This window comes from Entelurus aequoreus, linkage group LG14 (genome assembly GCF_033978785.1).
Source record: "Entelurus aequoreus isolate RoL-2023_Sb linkage group LG14, RoL_Eaeq_v1.1, whole genome shotgun sequence".
Taxonomy (NCBI): domain Eukaryota; kingdom Metazoa; phylum Chordata; class Actinopteri; order Syngnathiformes; family Syngnathidae; genus Entelurus; species Entelurus aequoreus.
This window is the reverse complement of record NC_084744.1, coordinates 12,993,340-13,008,282: the sequence shown is the minus strand read 5'-3', so window position 1 is coordinate 13,008,282 and position 14,943 is coordinate 12,993,340. Positions and strand designations below refer to the sequence as shown.

General features: G+C 36.1%; 1 long non-coding RNA gene across 2 annotated transcripts in view; it reads right to left on the bottom strand.

The window, feature by feature from the left end:
• Nucleotides 1-14,943, bottom strand: part of LOC133664417 (uncharacterized) — a 57,132-nt gene that overhangs the window by 15,634 nt on the left and 26,555 nt on the right. The window contains exon 4 of one of the 2 annotated variants that reach the window (XR_009828577.1): nucleotides 7,226-8,040. The exons of the other annotated variant lie outside the window; for it this stretch is intronic. This is a non-coding gene — a long non-coding RNA (uncharacterized LOC133664417). Of the gene's footprint in view, nucleotides 1-7,225; nucleotides 8,041-14,943 lie in introns of those variants that run through there. 2 annotated transcript variants of the gene reach the window in all.

The window sequence follows — 14,943 nt, the reverse complement described above, 5'->3', positions numbered from 1 at the left end:
TAAATATGAAACATTTTACAGGAGTCTTCTCAAGGTTTACTTTCATCTTCTATTGCATTATCTTCATTCATTCAATAGCTTTCTCTTTCAGCTTGCTGGTGGGTGGAGATCGCAGAAGATCACATTAGTACTACGCAGTCGAGCGGGGGGTGGTAAAATACTTTCCCAGTGAAGTCAGGGACTGGTAGAGGACGTGTGGGCCGTGGGCGTCCACACGTTTTGGTAACAGCAGTGGGAGTGGGAGGATGTGATGTGAGGAGGTGCACAAAATATCCTCCATCCTTCCCGCACAAGTCTATTTTCGAATAGCTAGCATATTCCAAGGCCAGGTTTTTTTTTGGCAAATGTAAGAAATCACTTTGAAAGGTTGCATTTAGAGATGTATATTTTAAAAATGGTATAAAAAAAAACTACCTTCAAAATCTTATCAAATTTTAATGACAATAAAGAAGACTGAAATTGGTTCTTATTAGAGATGTCCGATAATATCGGGCTGCCGATATTATCGGCCGATAAATGCTTTAAAATGTAATATCGGAATCGGTTTCAAAAAGTAAAATGTATGATGTTTTAAAACGCCGCTGTACGAAGTGGTACACGGACGTAGGGAGAAGTACAGAGCGCCAATAAACCTTAAAGGCACTGCCTTTGCGTGCCGGCCCAATCACATAATATCTACGGCTTTTTACACACACAAGTTAATGCAAGGCATCCTTGCTCAACAGCCATACAGGTCACACTGAGGGTAGCCGTATAAACAACTTTAACACTGTTACAAATATGCGCCACACTGTGAACCCACACCAAACAAGAATGACAAACACATTTCGGGAGAACATCCGCACCGTTACACAACATAAATCCATCCATCCATCCATCCATCCATCCATCCATCCATCCATCCATCCATCCATCCATCTTCTTCCGCTTATCCGGGTCGGGTCGCGGGGGCAGCAGCCTAAGCAGGGAAGCCCAGACTTTCCTCTCCCCAGCCACTTCGTCCAGCTCTTCCCGGGGGATCCCGAGGCGTTCCCAGGCCAGCCGGGAGACATAGTCTTCCCAACGTGTCCTGGGTCTTCCCCGTGGCCTCCTACCGGTTGGACGTGCCCTAAACACCTCCCGAGGGAGGCGTTCGGGTGGCATCCTGACCAGATGCCCGAACCACCTAATCTGGCTCCTCTCGATGTGGACGCTTCCGTCAGTCTACCCCAGGGCAGCTGTGGCTACGAAAGTAGCTTACCACCACCAGGTGTGAATGAATGATGGGTTTTTAACATGTAAAGCGACTTTGGGTACTTAGAAAAGCGCTATATAAATCCCAGGTATTATTATTATTATTATAAACACAACAGAACAAAAACCCAGAACCCCTTGCAGCACTAACTCTCCCGGGACGATACAATATACACCCCCCCGCAACCCCCTACAATCCCCCCCCCCCCCACCTCAACCCCGCCCACCTCAACCTCCTCATGCTCTCTCAGAGAGAGCATGTCCCAAATTCCAAGCTGCTGTTTTGAGGCATGTTGGCATTTTTTTCCATAACTTCAGTTGATTTATTTTGGAAAACCTTGTTACATTGTTTAATGCATCCAGCGGGGCATCACAACAAAATGAGACATAATAATGTGTTAATTCCACAACTGTATATATGGGTATCGGTTGATATCGGAATCAGTAATTAAGAGTTGGACAATATCGGAATATCGGATATCGGCAAAAAAGCCATTATCGGACATCTCTAGTTCATATCTAGTATTTTCAGTCCAAAAACATTAAATAATGCTTCTAAATTAAATCAAATGCATACATGTATTAGAATGCATAACGAGGTGTCACGGCTGTTTACACCAAGCCCCGCCCTTTTATTGGTGTTCTGCTGGGTTTTGGGTTAGTTCCTGTTCTGCGCTTTTATTTTGGAGACTTTTCTTGTTGTTTTTTCGTGACCGCTTCACACATCTTTGTCACAGAGCATTTCCCCTCACCTGTTTTCTGTTTGCAATCAGTTCTATTTAAGTTGAGGGTGAACCACCATTCATTGTCAGGACATAGTTTGTTGACGCTACTATCTTTGATCCTTTGATGACCATAGACGAACATTTTGGATGCTTAATGCAAGTTACTCGAACTGTGTGGACGCCGTCAGCTCCACATTCCCTGTAAGTGTTCTGCCTTTTTTTAGTTTCGGCATAGCCTGTTTAGTCAGAGCACTACCCCGTTGCTCTCGCTTTTTGTTCATTTTACTAATAAATTCCCCTTTGGTACCACGCGCTCCAACCTCGGTAATCTGCATCCCTAAAGTCACGACAACTTCCGGTGTCTCCAATAACGCACCGCTCAACTCCGCATGACAGAATGTCCCGACAATGAATGGTGGCTCACCCTCAACTTAAATAGAACTGAATGCAAACAGAAAACAGGTGAGGGGAAATGCTCTGTGACAAAGATGTGTGAAGCGGTCACGAAAAAACACCAACACAACAGGAAAAGTCACCAAAATAAAAGCGCAGGACAGGAACTAACCAAAAACACTGCAGAACACCAACAAAAGGGCACGGCTTGGTGTAAACAGCCGTGATATGAGGGCCTGTTCTGTGCTCAGTCAAGGGTGTAGTTTCATTTTGATATGAAGAAAAATAAAACTTACAATTTAGCCACCAGTGTTTAAAATTAATATTTAAATCCTAACTAAAGATGCAATTTTGTTCTTACAAAAAATGCAAAAGGAAAAAAAAAACATTCCGGCAAGACATACTGATAAGGGTAAAGACCATTCTAATTGTGAGAATAAATTAGAATGAAAAATGGCAGTGTATTAAATTAAACTACATTAAATTAAAGTTAAATTCAATTATAATTTATTGGCAATACAAGGTTATTAAAATATTTAAAAATAAGAAATTATATGTTATTGGTAGATTAAATTTATTATGCTAGAAAAGCAAAAAGAATACTGGCAAGACACACTGATGAAGGTAAAGCTAATTCAATGGTGAGAATAAATAACGGTAAAAAAAAATGTATACAAAGGATAAAGGTAGAGCTGCTAAGTTAAACTCATTAATTAAATACAATTTTAAATAATTGAAATGTAATTTATTAGCAATGTAAGGGTATTAGAAATTATGCTGACTTGATTAATAATCTATTGTCATTCGGACACCACAAGATTGTTTTTTATTGCTAGATTAATTTAATATTTGTGTGTTTAACGCATACTAACTTGATATTTGGGTGTTTTTGTAGGCATGATAAAATGGTCAATTTCAGAATCAGAATCACATTTATTGACCAAGTATGATTAAGACACAAGGAATTGACCAAAATACAATAAATGCATATTTAATTTGGGCTGTGGTTTGGTGTATTTCTGTATTTATTTAGGACGTTTCCATGAATATTATCTTTATTGAAAGCATGAATAAGAAATAATTGTGTTTTCATATTATTTTTTAATCAAAAAACAGTTAGTTAGTTTATGCAAATACTAGTAGTGTCCTGGCTGGTGCACCAACGTCATGAAATCATTAGAGTAGATTATCAAAGGTTGCCGTAGCAACGGCAGAGATGCTTGTCTCCTTACTTCACGTCTTAAATAATGTTTTTGCATCTACATATTCATGCAGTCATACGTAATGTCTCTCTAAGGCTTGAAGACGAGATCTTCATCACCGATTTAACCATCAGGTCTAATATAGAAGACTGTAAATGACGCGCCTAATGATACGTTCAGTTAAATCCCACATTTATAGTAGCTCTGTAAAAGAATTTAGCGAGGAATGTAGCAGCTAATGAAACCTTGGCTTGAGAGAAAGGGGGAAGGGAATCACAGCAAACCTGAAAATATATTTAACCACTAACATGAACAACCATTTACATAGCAACATGTCACTACTTCTGTCATCTCTTCAAAGGCTTTCAATGAAGTGTTAGGCTTGAGAACAGGTTAGTAAATATTTTATGGTGAGGGTATAAACAAAAGTGTATGCTGTTGGCTCACAGCCGATCCATATGGCAGGCCTGGCTGTTTGCGCACATGTAATCATGAATACCATTGACTTATAGCTGATAACAATCCAAATAGTCACTACGAATATGCTAATAGCTGCATGTCAGGGGTCAGGACCTTCACGAGCACGCATTTACCAACTGCATGTGCACGGAATAAATTACTGTTTGAAAGCAGAATCATTGTAAACACATTTGCATGGGATTACCAGACTTTTACACTTTTCTTACACACTAAACGAGACCATTAGCACTGATGCTACTGCTAAGAAGACACGGAAGATATCTTAGCTTGTCCAACAGTATCAATCACAAAGTTTGATTATCCAGGTAAGTTTATTTATATTTTATTTCAATATATTATGTAATTTTATTTTATTTGGTGTTTTTGCTTAGTTTGTTGTGATTGGTTTTGTTTATTTTCATTTAGTTTTATCCGTAATTTAATTTAATTTAATTTAGTGTTCTTTTGTGTTTTTCTTAACTTGTTTCTTTTTTTTTTTTACATTTTATATAATTTTATTTGTAATTTAATTAAATGTATTTCATTTTAATGTGGGTTAATTATTTTTTATTTTATTCTATTTGGTGTTTTGTTGTTTGCTTTAATTGGTTTTGTTTCTTTTCATTTTGTTTTATCTGTAATTTAATTTTTAATTTAGTGTTCTGTTGTGGTCTTCTTTATATTTGTTTTTTCCGTTAATTTAATTTAGTGTAATGTTCTGTTGTGTTCTCCTAATTTGTTTCTTTTGTTTTTTTGTTTTTTACATTTTATATGTCATTTAATTTTAATAAAATTTAGTGTTTTGTTATTTTATTTTATTTTTTTCATTTTATTTGTAATTTAATTTAATTTAATTTGATTCATACATTGACTTGTAATGCTTAATCTTTGGTTAATTAGTTAGTTTGCTTAGTTTGTTTTGATAGATTTGGTTTCTTTTCGTTTCGTTTTATCTGTAATTTAATTTAATTTATTTTTTGTTGTGTTTTTCTTAATGTGTTTCCTTTGTTCTTTTACATTTAATTTCATGTTATTTGTAATTTAATTTAAATTAATTTAATTTACTTTAATTATATTTATTTTTATTTTATTTAGTGTTTTTTTTGTTTGCTTTAATTGGTTTTGGGTTGTTTTTATTTGGTTTTCGATGTAATTTAATTTAATTTAGTGTTCTGTTGTGTTTTTCTTCCAATTTTGTTTTATCTGTAATTGAATTTAATTTAATGTTGTGTTGGGTTTTTCTTAATTTGTTTCTTTTGTTTTTTACATTTTATGTAATTTAATTCAATTTAGTGTTTTGTTATTTCTTCATTTTATTTTCAATTTAATTTAATTTAATTTGATTCATACCCTCATTGTTAATGCCTAATCTTTAGTTAATTAGTATTTTATTTGTACTTTATTGATATATAGAGATGGTGCTCTTTTTGGTTTTAAAGGCTGTGGCATTTGGTGGGTCAAAGGTCAGGGGCCATCATGCGTACACTTAGCAGCTGCACGTGGAATAAATTACATTGGAAAAGAGAATCATTAGAAATACATTTGCATGACTTTGGGATGTAAAGAAATGCATTTCTGCAGGTCATGTAGCAATAGTGCCTTGACATTGATAGCGAGTGGGCGGGGTTTTGCTATGCAAAAAAAAAGGTAGAATTGACAATGTGTGACGGCGCTGAAATGGCTTTACCCCTACCCTCCCTTTTTGTACGCCTTCACTTGTCTTCATCAGCGCCAAAGCCTATTGTGTAGTTACACACTGTTAACCTTTAATAAATACACAGCACGCCACTGTCACAATCAATTCTGCTCATTTGGAAACTTTCAGTCAGTCGAGGCTCGCGAGCTAAATCATTCGCACCTCGCACGTGCTTCACCAGCCACAACGCCCGGTCTTGCTTCATGAAATACCTTCATCTTTCCATCAAGCTGCTGAAAGGCAGACGCTCACAACTGACAATGTCAGCAGCAGCAGAAAAATGGAATTGAATTGAAGGCACACAAGACCATTTGACCGAAATTACAAATATTGAAATACCACCCAAAAGAATAATTGAATTTAATTGAATTTAATCGTATTTAATGTAAGATGGTCAAAGCAAGAACCCAATTGTTTTTCAAATGTATGTTACTCACTATGTTAGAGTTGGCAAGTCAGGTCAAAGGTTTGAGTGCATCTAGACTACAGTTTATTTTAGGTGGTCACAACTTGAATTGATTTTCATTGTGTTGTAGCAAAGCAAGACGCCGATTTGTGTATAAAAAATATGGACTTCAACGTAAGTTATTTTTTACGGCCAAATACGGTTATTGCATTATCAAAAAAGAACCCTATTGATTTTAAATTACACTGAATTCAAGATACTTGAGGTAGCAGAGGTCAAGGGTCAATGAATGATCACGTTTTAAATGGTGTACTGTTTATAACCATTAAATATTGTAATTGTATTGACAAGGAAAGTACCCCATTGGTTTGGAATAATATGGGATTAATGAAATTTAAAGGAGAACTGCACTTTTTGGGGAATTTTGCCTATAATTCACAATCATTATGAGAGACAAGAAGACAAAAGGTTTTGTTTTTTTCATTCCAACATGTCAAAAATCGGCTGGCAATGCAGCTAATGGGAGTGATCAATTCTACCGCTAAATCACTTCAAAAATGCATTCAAAAACCATCAAAAATACTTTATTTAAGTTCCGTAACCTGTATAATAACCAAGTTCTAACGACATTGTTATTGTAAGCGCGAACACTGAGGAACTCTTTTTCTAGCGCAGTGGTTCTCAAATGGGGGTACGCGTACCCCTGGGGGTACTTGAAGGTATGCCAAGGGGTATGTGAGATTTTTTTAAAATATTCTAAAAATAGCAACAATTCAAAAATCCTTTATAAAAATATTTATTGAATAGTACTTCAACAAAATATGAATGTAAGTTCATAAACTGAACATCAAAACAAGTAGGCTATTCCATTCATTACCATAAACCCAGAGTTTCCCCCATGCCATGATGGTTTGACCCTCACTAAAATGTCTGTCAAAAAGAACTGTGAAAAGAAATGCAACAATGCAATATTCAGTGTTGACAGCAAGATTTTTTGAGGACATGTTCCATAAATATTGATGTTAAAGATTTCTTTTTTTGTGAAGAAATGTTTAGAATTAAGTGCATGAATCCAGATGGATCTCTATTACAATCCCCAAAGAGGGCACTTTAAGTTGATGATTACTTCTATGTGTAGAAATCTTTATTTATAATTGAATCACTCGTTTATTTTTCAACAAGTTTTTAGTTATTTGTATATCTTTTTTTTTCAAATAGTTCAAGAAAGACCACTATAAATGAGCAATATTTTGCACTGTTATACAATTTAATAAATCAGAAACTGATGACATAGTGCTGTATTTTACTTCTTTATCTCTTTTTTTTCAACCAAAAATGCTTTGCTCTGATTAGGGGGTACTTGAATTAAAAAAATGTTCACATCACTGAAAAAAGGTTGAAAACCACTGTTCTAGCGTACCAACACATTGACATGCTTCGGCATTAGCCGTAAAAGCTAGCTACGGCAAGAGATAAGCTAGCAACTGCGTCAGTACGAAACGCGTTTGAGTTTGTAATGCACAACACAATGTGATAGGACACCAATCTGTACTGACTGAAAAACATGAACAATCATATTACAGTATCTGTAAAGTATTAGCCCACATGTCATGTTTTGGTTGTACACAGCTAGCTCGACAGTGTATGTAGTTGGAATAACACGCATGATGTACTGCATGTATCAAAATCAATATTAAAGTGACTTACTCGATGGACAGTTGTTCGTTTGGTCCAGCTGGCCGGGGACATTTGTTTCCGGTTTGTTTGGGTAAGCACTCTACTTACGTCGAAATAGCTTGGCTTCAAGTTCCACATTTACAGCGTCAAGTCACGCCGACCCTCACTGTCTCGGCTTCCGTTTCACCCTTCCTTTGGGCTGGCCTCTATAAGCAGCAGTTCATCCTTCATCCTCCATATATTCAGCTTCTAAAAGATAAGGTTGTGAATCGTCATTTGTTCAAAAATAGTCGTCTTCATTGTCTGTTTCCAAGTCTACCATAATTAGAAAACGTATTTGTTTCCCGATTCGGAAGTGTGTTGCTTTGGAAACGGAAATCAAAGCGCGGAAGAAATCAAAATGACCAAAATGCGGAAAATATTGTAAATATTATATATTGTTAGGAACGTGTCTGTTACTACATTATATATTGACTTGCAGTGTGTACCATATTTTTCGGAGTGTAAGTCGCACAGGTCGAAAATGCATAATAAAGAAGGAAAAAACATATATAAGTCGCATTTTTTGGGGAAATTTATTTGATAAAACCCAACACCAAGAATAGACATTTGAAAGGCAATTTAAAATAAATAAAAAATAGTGAACAACAGGCTGAATAAGTGTACGTTATATGACACATAAAAAACCAACTGAGAACGTGCCTGGTATGTTAACGTAACATATTATGGTAAGAGTCATTCGAATAACTATAACATATAGAACATGCTATACGTTTACCAAACAATCTGTCACTCCTAATCCGATGAAATCTTATACGTCTAGTCTCTTCCGTGAATGAGCTAAATAATATTATTTGATATTTTACGGTAATGTGTTAATAATTTCACACATAAGTCGCTCCTGAGTATAAGTCGCACCCTCGGCCAAACTATGAAAAAAAACTGCGACTTATAGTCCGAAAAATACGGTATATAAAACGTTACTGGAGGGTTTTGAAATTGTTTTAGAGGGCTTTGAAGGTTACAACGGTGACTGCCATTAGCCGCATCTTCCAAGGTTTTTTTTATCATCTTTATAATCCTAAAATAAAAATGTATTGTCTCTCATAATGATTGTGAACAAGAAGCAAAATTCCCAAAAAAGTGCAGTTTCCATTTAAAGTAGCATAGATTAAAGATGGAATATACACTCATTTTAAGGGGTCGGTTGGTGATAACCGTCAAGGATTGTTACTGTATCGTCAGATGAATAACATTATTGATTTTAAATAAATATTTCAACTTCAGTTATTGTATCGCCAAAGCAAGAACTCCATTTATTTTGAAGGCAATGGGATTCAACACTCTTAAGCTAGCAAAGGGCAAGTGAAAGTTCATTTTAAGTGCAGGGTTTCTGCGGGGCATTAAAAAGCATTACAAGTCATTCAATGGATTTTGTGAAAATCAAGGCCATAAATGGCATTAAAAAAAGCATTGTATGCGATGTCCAGAGGCATTAAAAATGTAATACAATTGTAGGACTTGGCCGATCCAATCCATCAAACGATGAACAAAAATGAACTTAAGAATGTTGCGGTCAACAATAAATTGCTATGTCTGTCTGTGTGTTTCTTTTCTTCGTCTGTAGATTTAAAACTGGATACAAGAGGTCTTTCTAGGTCCGAAAACGAGAAAAGCAACGCCTTCTTAGCGGCTACTCTGCTGGACAACAAAATCAAACAGCTGTGGGGGCCCAAACTTTGCCATTCTTTGGTCTTTAACATCCTTAACTCTGACATCATGTCATGTTATTGAGGAATCTGAGATTGTTACATACACTACTATTTTATTTCAGTTGTCTCCAGTTTCAACAGACATGAGCTAAAGTGGCTAATATTAGCCACTCTCATCACGCAGGCAATTCATTTGACCTACAGTGGCCTAGGATGGACAAACAAGGCATTTCTAACGACAGACCACTACTATTCCCAAAGTAAATGAACAATACTGTAGTTCCTTCAGCTGCCTGACTTTACACATAACTTGTTATCTATTGTATCCATTTTAAACAACTGTGAGGGTGTAAAATATTATCTATTCAAGATCGACTCACTTTATTTTCAATGCATCTTATTGGCATTTTCCCCAAATATCATTCCATGACATGTATTTTTCAAAAACCCTTAAATCAATCATCCATTTCCGAACACATGCATCTTTAGCATTCTCATTATGATGTTAATTTATTATTCCATAAAATATTTTAACAGTTTTTTTTTTAAATTGTATGCGATTAAAAAACAAATGCTCCAGTTTGTGGCTGTTGTACTTTCAGAGAATACCGTATGTCCTTGAATAGCCGCAGGGGCGCTAATTAATTTAAAACCTCTTCTCACTCCTGCGCTTACCAAAAGCATGCGGGATGGGCAAGCATGCGCTAATTATTTTAAAACCTCTTCTCACTCCGGCGCTTACCTTATCATGAAAAGCACATTTAATAAAAAAAAAACGTTATTATGGTCTTACCTGTACTTATAAATGATGTCCATCTGCAGCTGCTTCTGATCAAAGGCAGTCTTCCTTATCTTTCTTCAGTTTTAAAAGTCTCTGAAGATATTCCTTTAATTATTACCTCCTGCTTCGATTGAAAGTCCAGTTTAGAAAACTGTTTTATTTTAGATATGTAATCCTCCATGGTAAAAGTGCAAGCAAACGATGGCGGCTCATGCATGCTGCTTGTTGTCTTCTTCTGCAGCACCGGTCTTCTGCAGTACAGGTAGTCGCAAGAAGGATCACTAGCGCCCTCTACCACTAGGAGGCGGGAGTCATTTAATGACTCATATTTGACCCGGCGGAAGTGCCAAGCATGCGCTAATTATTTTGCGAAACGAGTTTGACCCGGCTGTAATTCCAGGCAGGCGAATACTATATTCCCGGCGGCAATTCAAGGAAATACGGTATGCATTTTTACGGCATGTTTTAAAGAGATAAAGTAAAATAAAAATACTTCTGGGTATATAGGTTAGAGTGTCCGCCCTGAGATCGGTAGGTTGGAGTTCAAATCCCAGCCGAGTCATACCAAAGACTATAAAAATGGGACCCATTACCTCCCTGCTTGGCACTCAGCATCAAGGGTTGGAGTTGGGGGTTAAATCACCAAAATGATTCCCGGGCGCAGCGCCGCTGCTGCCCACTGCTCCCCACTGCTCCCCAAGGGGATGGGTCAAATGCAGAGGACAAATTTCACCACATCTAGTGTGTGTGTGACAATCATTGGTACTTTAACTTTAAAAATTATATTGTTCAACTAATTCAGAATTGAATGTTTATTTAGAGGGCTTAAGTGCAATTCCCCTTTAATCATTTTGATTGAAGGTACAGTGTGATGATCGACAGGCGGAATCGCTTAATTGGCTATTGTCTACGGCTGCGCACAAAGTCAAAACACTGGATGCTACTACAGGAAAATAAATAAACAAAAATAAATTCTCAGATGAAACAGTCTTGCGGGCCAATTCTAATTCACTAAATAGTAACAGTTAATTGTTCAACTATTTGAGATTATCATTGCCAAATGCTTACAATGAATTGAGTGGTTACACACAATTGTAAGCCTTTGACTATATATAATAACTGTCTGGGGTCAGACATGGGCATTACATTTTTTAAGAGGAATTAAAAAGCCTTAATTAAATTTGCTGATACTTGCAGAAGCCCTGAAGTAGTATCTGGAATTGTTATAATATGCCATAGCAAGAATCATTATGCTTTTTTCACTGTATTTGTGTTTTAAAATACTGCAGGTAGCTAAGGTTGATGGACAAATATCAATTTAAAGTAAGTTATTTTCAAGTGGTTTCCTAGTCACAAAGTGTTGACAAATTGTCCTAAAGAACCCTGTTGATTTTGAACTTCTTTGTTTGTATTCATTATATTTATTGAGAATCATAATCTTTCATTCAAGACTGTTAAAATAACTAATATTCTTCAAGAACCATATTGATTTTCGAAGGTCAATGTGGTAAGTTCTGTTTTTTTAAAACATTTGTTTATTAGATTTTAGACACATACAGTTGACAGAAATAGTCAAAAATACATCAAATGTTGATTTTCCCCCCAACAAGTAAAACTAAGTGTATATATAATATTGATAATGAGAACAATTAAATAAAAAGAAAATAATTAAATAAAAAGAAACCACAGACTGAGATCAACATAAAACCATGCACAGCTGCATTTCTGAATGGCCCCGGAGAGACACAACAACCAACAAGTACACAAAAGGCTCATTACCCACCCACATTTCAATTGTGGTTCAATAGGGGTTAACTTGGAGATCAGTCTCTATACATATCTCGGAAAGGCACCCCATAGTTCTTGAAACTTTACAATGTCATGCAAAACATTCAATGTCAGCCTAATCTTCTCCAGTTTGAGAAAATACAGAACATCTTTAATCCAGCGGGTGTGGCAAGGATGTGCTGTTGCCTTCCAATTTAATAGAATGAGTCCTCAAGCCAACAAAATACTGAATGCTACAATATTCTTTTTGGATTTGTTAAGGGTAGAAGACTGAGGTGCTACTCAAAATAGTCCACTTAGAGGATTTGGTTCAATCCTTTCGCCGGTGACCACAGTCAAAGTGTTAAAAATGTTTGTACAATAGCTGTTCAGGGATGGGCAGAGCCAAAACATTTGTATTAAATTAGCTGGAGCCTGTTGAGACTGATCACATAACACAGATATGCCATCGTATATCTTCACTAATCGGACCTTGGTATAATACCTACAATGTATTAGCTTGCATTGGATGAGGCTGGGTCTAGCCCAAATAGACTTATGAACTCCACTTAAGATCTCAGTCCAGATATCCTCAGACAGACTTATAGCCAAAACCCCATCCAGAGTGACTTAATTGAAGTCAGAGAGTCAGGGCGCATTTGGTTATAGACATGTGTAATTGAGCCTTTCAAAGTCGGAAGCGGTGTCAGAAACACATCTAAAACTGCATCAGTCCGTAAGTCCGGGAACCTAGGGAAAGTATTGCAAACAAAACTGCGAATATGTAGATTTCTAAAGAAATGTTGCTTACGGAGTGAAAATGTAATACAAAGTTGCTGAAAAGAGGCAAAAGTGTTGTCAATTTACAAATATTTAATATTGTTGATCCCCAGACTTGACCACCTTAAAAAGGCACTATCGACAAGAGAGGGAGGGAAAGCCTGATTAACAGTAATGGGTGAAAGACTACACTGCAAAAAGTCAGTGTTCAAAAACAAGAAAAAAAAATACTAAAATGGGGGGTATTTTATTTGAACTAAGCAAAATTATCTGCCAATAGAACAAGAAAAGTTGGCTTATCAAGACTTTCCAAAAACAAATCAAATTAGCTAATTTCAATGAACCCAAAAATACCTTAAAATAAGTATATTCTCACTAATAACAAGTGCACTTTTCTTGGTAGAAAAAAAAAGACAACTTTTTGCTCAATATGTTGAAAAATATTCTTAAATTAAGTAAATGCTAGTGCCATTATCGTGACATACTGATATGCGCTCGGCATTACATTTACTTATACTAAAAACTAATGTATTGTTCTTAATGGAAATTCAACAAGGCAACCGCTTGTTACTCTCGTGGTCTCCGAGCCGCTCAGGCAAATCAAATGGTCTAAAAATGCATTTTTCCATCGACAACATGACATAATCGCGCCAAGTGCATGCTCTTTCAGTCAATTAGTGCGCATATATACAGCCCGGAACCCCAGCCAAAATTTTTTAATTTGTAATTTTGAAGAATTTATCTGAATGTGCATGAACTATTTCTGTTCAAAATTGTTAGAAATGTCACATGTTAAATGTTTAAATATTAACTGTCAGTTTGCTGTACTGTGCCAACTGTACTACTATATGAGTACCTATTTTCTAATGTTTCATTGAAAATAAACCAGCAAAGTCCATTTGGCTGTCATCCGTTTTAATTATGAGACACAATTGTGTCAAAGTCATGATTTGTTTTTTTTCATGCTTGAAATAAGAAATGATTACTTTAAAAAAAAAGTAGTTTTATACTTGTGAGTGTTGATGACACAGCTTTGCAACAGTTGATATTCTAGTTTCAAGCATGTTTTACTCAATATAGGTCATCAAATCTCAGCAACAAGCTGTAATATCTTACTGAGATAATTTAGGACCAAAACACTTAAAACAAGTAAAACACTAACATAAAATCTGCTTAGTGAGAAGAATTATCTAATAAGCAAATATCACCCTTATTTTAGATATTTAATCTTATTTAGATTTCAATTTTTGCAGTGTAGTAATAGTCTGTAAACCAAAATAGCGCTGAAACTGAACCCAAATCCTGAATGAAGCTTTTACGATTGAATTTTTTGTGAATGAGAAAGTAGACGAGTGAATGGGAAAGTGAAGCAGAGCTCTAAGAGATATTGCTTTGGTTGAGTTTGCCATCAAGGTTTAAATGCTTCATATTGCAGCCAATATTTAAGAATTATAATGTTGGTGGCCCAGTAATAAAAAATATTGTTTTTGTAACATTTTTAAGATCCTGGGGCCGTACTTATCAAGCTTCTTAGAGTGCCATTTTACACTTAAGTCCTGAGAATTTGCGAAATTTAGTCCTACTCTCAAACTTAAGAATAAAAGCTTTTTATCAACGTTCTTAAGTCTAAGAATCACTCCTACTCTCCACGATATTTAAGAGACCTTCAGAGGTGTCTTAAGTGGTTAGGAGTTGCCAGCAGGGGATGGCACTGAGGCGAGAGAGACGTGCGCGAACGTTCAGGGAACGGAACAATGTTTTTTGTTTCTTTTTTATGACGAGCAGCTGATCAAACGGTATCGTTTAGACAGAGCGGATATTATTTTTGTCACAGATTTAATACTTTTCGATTCCTTGTTGATTTCTGCATGTGTCTGCAGTGGGCTAGTATATATAGAGCCACCCACACCAGTTTCAAATTAGTTGCCTAATTAATGAATTGGAAAGAAAATGTTATGACAGTAGCGTATGTGAGTGGCCGTGAGGTGAGTGACGTCAGTGAGTGTGTGGGCGATAGAAGAGAGGGAGCGGTAGCGTGAGTGCCGGCGGGGACTAGTTTGTTTTGTATTATTTTGTAGTTTATTGTCAAAATATACACTCCCATTGTCCACT